The sequence below is a fragment of the Coccinella septempunctata genome, chromosome 6 (assembly GCF_907165205.1).
Source record: "Coccinella septempunctata chromosome 6, icCocSept1.1, whole genome shotgun sequence".
Classification (NCBI taxonomy): Eukaryota; Metazoa; Arthropoda; class Insecta; order Coleoptera; family Coccinellidae; genus Coccinella; species Coccinella septempunctata.
Window position 1 is genome coordinate 10,084,119 of NC_058194.1, and position 6,601 is coordinate 10,090,719.

Sequence of the window (6,601 nt, forward strand, 5' to 3'; positions counted from 1 at the left end):
CGCTGCCGATGAGAACTTTTCGACACCAGACCTTACCCGCACTTATCGGCGAATTCTTTACACTCAACCGAACTTCCCGCACTTTTCCGTCGCAAACGTTTTTCGCTTTAAGATTCCCTATCCAAAAATTCCAACACAATTTTATATCTGGTCTTACTACGAATCAAGAAAATTAACGATCACTCCTCGAATGTTACTTTACTGACTTCCGATAAACTGAATTTAACTTCAAATTATTTCCGTTCTCTTTAACTACCTATTTCCCGATATTCCGTTTCTACTTGAACAAAACCAACAAAACAAAGGACTGGACTTTTCTTTATACTGAACTTTTCCAAATATTTATGAGCCGACCGAGTCTCCGATTCTATTCCGTGATCTACCTATACTTTTCTCTTACTTCGTGAAAACCTATTTATTCTAAGTCCCTTTTCTCTATCTTGAATGACTGACTCTACAAAGACTTATAATTCCTCAACTTATCCGTACCGACTCGAAGGGGTATATTTTCGATAATTTTCAGATCACGTCCCCGGACCGACTTAAAGGGGTATTATTTTTGATCACGCTCCTCGGACCGACTTAAAGGGGTATTATTTTTGATCACGCTCCCCGGACCGACCTTTAAGGGGTATTATTTTTGATCACGCTCCCCGGACCGACTTAAAGGGGTATTATTTTTGATCACGCTCCTCGGACCGACTGACTAACTTTTTTTGATGTAATTTTTCCCCGGTCTTTCTCTCCCACGCTATGGGTGGTACCAAAACGTCCCAAAATCGAAATCATTGGACGATCATTCTTGCTGAGTTGAAAAATCAGCGTTCCCAAGCTCGGCGGTTACAAGAAAATTTCGGCTACTTCGAATTCTGAGAACTGTTTTCCTCTCAGGGTCTCCAGACTAATAAATCTTTCTTAATCTACATGACTAACCATTTTCGCTTGTTCCGAAGTCCCTATCACCGGATATTGAAATCAATTAAAGATCTCCTTACTGAGTGTCATGAAAAACATTTTCAACTCTTATCGATCAGGTTATTATTTAAACTCCCGCGACTTAATACCGTCTGATCTCAAGCGCCTCAAAGTATCATATTTCCAACTAAAAATCGCCTCTGCAGCACGTCTGCTACAATGTATGAAGGTTTCAGCGAAACCTCGTTTCAATTAATTCGAATTCTCTTATTCCGATTTATTATATAATCATGAATACTCGCTCATCAGAGAGAAATTCAGAGTATAATATGGAGCTAAGAGATCGTCGACAAATAAGTGACATTATTTTTCTGTACAAAATTGTCAATGGCTTGCTCCGTGCGCCTGATATTCTCCATTCTATTTCATTCAGAGTCCTTGATATTAGATTGCGGAATATACATTTTATGTCCCTTTGCGCAGGACGAACAGTGCACAGAATGCTACTATTTTTAGGATGATCACTACATTCAATGATATTATTAATATTCGTGCCGTTTGTGCGTTTTTTATGACAATTCTAGAAGCAAACATGAAAATATTGGGCTCATGCATTTCCTGAATGATTATTTGTTTTTATAGCTAAAAGAATTCATGCATGAAAGTGCACTTTTCTTATGAAAATTTAAGGAACTGCGCGGGGAGAAAAATATAAATCCTATTGCAATCGAAGTAGTGGTTTATTTACTGAATTCAAATGAATACAGAGTGTTTCAAAATTCAATACAATTAGTTTAGGGGTTTATTCCCTTGGGAATTTTTAGGCAAAAAGTTCATATAAACAAAGTACCTCAAACGCCAGCTGTGCAGTTTTAAAGGTTTTCTTTTAGGTTTTACCAGGGAAGTCAAATACTGACAGCACTGATTCTACTTTTAAATTTTTATTGCCATGAACATGAAATAGTCCTCCTCAATGGGAATGAGGCTCCACAAGATTTAACCATTATGTATTAGTGTTGAAATAAAAGTGTTTAAATAAACATTTTTATTTCAAAACACTCGAGAAAATCGTACAAAAAGCACAACAACAGCAAATTAAATACTCTTAAACAACGCTTTCAGCGAGCTTCTTGCCACTACTAGCTCTATCTTTCTCTAGGCAACACGTTTCTCTTTCCTTTACCGCTTCCATTGTAAGCTATAATTTCTATGGTTGCCCGACACGACTATCCGTCTGTTCCGATATTCCTGAACAGCATAAAGTAAGTCATAAAGTATGGGTATGTTCTGTGCTGAACAGTACTGTCAGTATTTCAGAAACGATGCTTATTGGCCCAGTCGTTCAAGTTCTATTGTTATTCGATTGCGAGCTAGTAAAACCAGCAATATCGGAACAGGCCCTATATACATATCCTTATTTCTTTGGATGTTAAATAACTGCTTACCAATATTCCTTTTGAATTTGCGAGAAACTTGATTGTAAAATATTGGGGAAGTTTTGAGGCCAATACAGAGCTCAGTGTGGATGAGTTTCTTTGCCTTTTCACATTGTGCGTCGACAACAGTTACTTTGTTTATGAATTGACTATTAAAGACAGATTTATGGTCTTGGAATGGGTAATTGCTTGGCACCGATTGTGGCTGATATAGTGATGTCTGAACTTCAGTAATATGCTTTGTCACAGCTCACTTTTATTGTACCCGTGTTTAAACACAACACAGTCAACATCAAAGACACGATGGTAAGAATTCAAAATTGGTGCATGGATAACAAGTTGAATCTCAACGCAGGCAAAACAAGCATAATGATCTTTCTAGCAATAGATCTAATGTGATGTACCCTGAAAGTAACACACTTGTGGATGAGTTGGTTCCGGTCAGTGATAGCACCAAACTTCTAGGCATGATTATTGATCGTACCTTGAGCAGGAGGTTGCACTGTGATGGCTTGTTTTCCAGACTCAATTCTGTAATTTATACATTGAAAGCCATGAGAGATCAAGTTGATGTATAAATACCTTAAAAATTGTATATTTTTCAAATTTCCAGTCCTTATGGACTTGTCTTCTGGGGAGGTGGTTCACAGGAGGAACGGGTATTTGTTGTACATAAGAAGGCTCTTCGGACAATGTTTCGAATAGAGTACAAGGAACTTGTTTTCTCTTTGTTGTCTTCTGATGGGAATTTGAAAAATAAATGCATTATTATTATTACTAAACAAGGCCGACGAAGTATTGATCGCATTCAATAGTTACCATCAACGTTTACAATTTTTTACCATAGAGTATGAAATGGATAACAAAATTCCCTTTTTGGATGTGTCTATTCATAGAGAAAGCACGAAACTTATATGTAATTGGTAACAAAAGCCAACATCGTCTGAAACAATTATGAAATTTCATTCCCAACCATTGAACTCTAAAAGAACTGGAATGACATCTCGATGCAGGAAAACTGAGGAAGACTGAAAGAGAAGATGTAGAGCAATCTATCTTTCTCTGCGCTCTGTCAATTGGTTTATAACGATATAAACAAAAACAACCCGGGGCATTGAAGTGAGACGACTGCTGCGTTCGACGTCTGAAGCGATTATTCGATTGGTTGCCGAACCATTAGAAACAGATGGGTTGCTCTATATCTTCCGTTTAAGTTGGACACACTTTTCGTCGTATTTCGGTACCTAAGAGGCCCTTCCAGTTTTTTTAGATTTCAATGTTCCCAACACCCCTTTTCACAAAAGCTCAATGTTATAGAAAATCTGAAACATAGATTGTTGGAATATCGAATGAAAGATACATTGAACAAAATCTCAAAAAAGTTGAGGATATTTTGGTCAAGAATAATTACCCGGTTAGTATGATTAGGAGAATTATGAGGAGGAACGTTGAAGAGATTGATCCCCAAAGAAAATACAATAAATTTAAAAATTCCATTCATAAAGGGGCTTTCAGGAATTTCAAATTTCAAGAACATTACAAAGTGATGAATTAGATATAGCCCAAAAGTCAGAAAATACGGTGAGACATCAAAGGATTTCCTTTTATACAGGGTGATTCCGGAGGAGACCGTCAGATTTTAGGTGAAGTATACACTAGTCAATATAGTTTCGGAACAATGTTGGGTTTATGGTTCGGGGCCTTCATTGAGAGTCTACAGGGTGATTTGTCCGATTCGACCGATTTTTCTTTTATTCATAACTTTGGTATGGCTTGATCAATCATGATGAAATTTTCTGTGTAGAGCAATATGATTATCTTCTTTCAATACTTTCAACACTTGTTCAAAAATACAGGGTGGGAATTATGATAAGTTCAGATTAAGTATACAGGTTGAAAAAACACCCTGTACATTCCGTTTTCAGAAATTTTCGACTTGCTTCAGATTCTACCATAAGTTTACATTACTGGAGCGTTTTTATTTTTTTTGGCACACGTCTATTTTTCCTAGAAAAATTTTTCAAAGATGAACAATATCGTTTTTTCGCTCCAAGGCATTGAGAATATTCTGAACTAGATGGTAAAGCTGTATCGTCCAATAATACAAAGCTCTTCCTGAGTCCTAAAATAAATTTTCCAAATTCGAAATTCATATTTGATCGCTCATATTCAGATGTATAAAATCATTCAATTCAAAAAATTTCTTTATACGTACGTGAACCAAAAAAATCTACATACTACTACAACAAATACAGAATAAACATTCGAAACATATGAAAGGCAAAATTATGGATTAACATAAAATTGAGTCATTATTCAGGTGATTTTCGGCACACTTCCGGTTTTCTATGAAGCGAATATTCCTAAAACATAGTAGATTCGTTCAAAAATGTACTCACTTATGGCCTTATGGTCGCTGGGTTATTAGTCATCAACGAAATATTTTTCGTATTCTATTCAGCGACGAGGCTATGTTCACTAAGAATGGAATTTTTAATATCCACAATTCCCACGAATGGGCAAGAGACCACCCGCATTTGAAGAAGAGACACAGATTTTCTGCCAATATTTGGCTTGAAACAATAGACGGAAATTTTGTTGGCCCTCACATTTTTGCGGAAAGATTAAATGGTGAAATTTACCTAGATTTTTTGGAAAATAATTTACCAAATTTATTGGAAAATGTACATATCCGCTCTATGTACTTTCAGCATGACGCAGCACCACCTCACTTTGCATTGAATGTGAGAAATCACCTGGATGTAAATTATCCGAACAGATGGATTGGTCGTGGAGGCCCTATTGCTTGGCCACAAAGATCGCCTGATTTGAACCCTTTAGACTATTTTGTGTGGGGATATCTGAAAACAAGAGTTTATAAGGTTGAAATTAGAAGTAGAGAACACCTAGTTGAAAGGATTTTCGAGGAATGTAATATCTTGAAGCAAAATCAATCCCTCATTAGAAGATCAATTGGAAATTTAATAAAAAGGTCTCGAATATGTATTCAAAAAAGGGGAAATCATTTCGAACATTCCATGTAAATTTTATGTTAATCCTTAGTTTTGCCGTTCATGATATGTTTCGAATGTTTATTCTGTATAAGTTGTAGATTTTTTGGTTTAAGTAGGTAGGTATAAAGATATTTTCTGGATTAAATGATTTTATACATCAGAATATGAGTGATTAAATATGAATTTCATATTTGAAAGAACTACTTTAGGACTCAGGAAGAGCTTTGTATCATTGGACGACACCGGTTTACATTCCAGCTCAGAATATTCTCAATGCCTTGGAGCGAAATAACGATATTGTTCATCCTTGAAAAATTTTTCTAAGAAAACTGGATGTGTGCCAAAAAAATTAAAAACGCTCCAGTAATGTGAACTTATGATAGAATCTGAAGCATGTAGAAAATTTCTGAAAACGGAATGTACAGGGTGTTTCAACCTGCAAACTTAATCTGAACTTATCATAATTCCCACCCTGTATTTTCGAGAAAGTGTTGGAATTATTGAAAGAAGACAATCATATTGTTCTACACTGAAAATTTCATCAAGATTGATCAAGCCACACCAAAGTTATGAATAAAAGAAAAATCGGTCGAATCGGACAAATCACCCTGTAGACTCTCAATGAAGGCCCCCAACCATAAACCAAACATTGTTTCGAAACTGCCTTAACTAGTGTATACTTCACCTAAAATCTGACGGTCTCCTCCGGAATCACCCTGTATATGAAATTCAGCGAAGTGGTTGTGAAAAAGTTTATATTGGACAGACTGGGCACTATCTGAAGACAAGGATCTCGGCGCATAGAAGAGATATGACTAATGCACATAATCCAAGACGTAAAAAAGAAAATGTAACAACCCTTGTAGATCATGCAAGTGAACAACTTCATTCATTCAGGTTCGACGAAGTAAAAATTTTAGGAATGCAACGATATCTTAACAAGACTTTTACATGAAATGATATCTATAAAAGGAAATATAAATTTTGTAAATAAGAGAACTAATATTGCGAACCTCAATACATCATATTTCAATTTGATCTCAAAAATAAATAAGTAATTCTCTCTGTTCTTTTTGTTGTCTTTGTCTTTTTCCATTCTACAACATGCCTATGGGAGGTAAATATGCCTAATAAATAGCAGATGGAAGGAAACAGTTGAATTTTATGTCATTTTTTTCTTTTATCTTCATTTTTGATAAGACTGCGTTTGGAAGAAAAATGTACATCTCTCCGAGT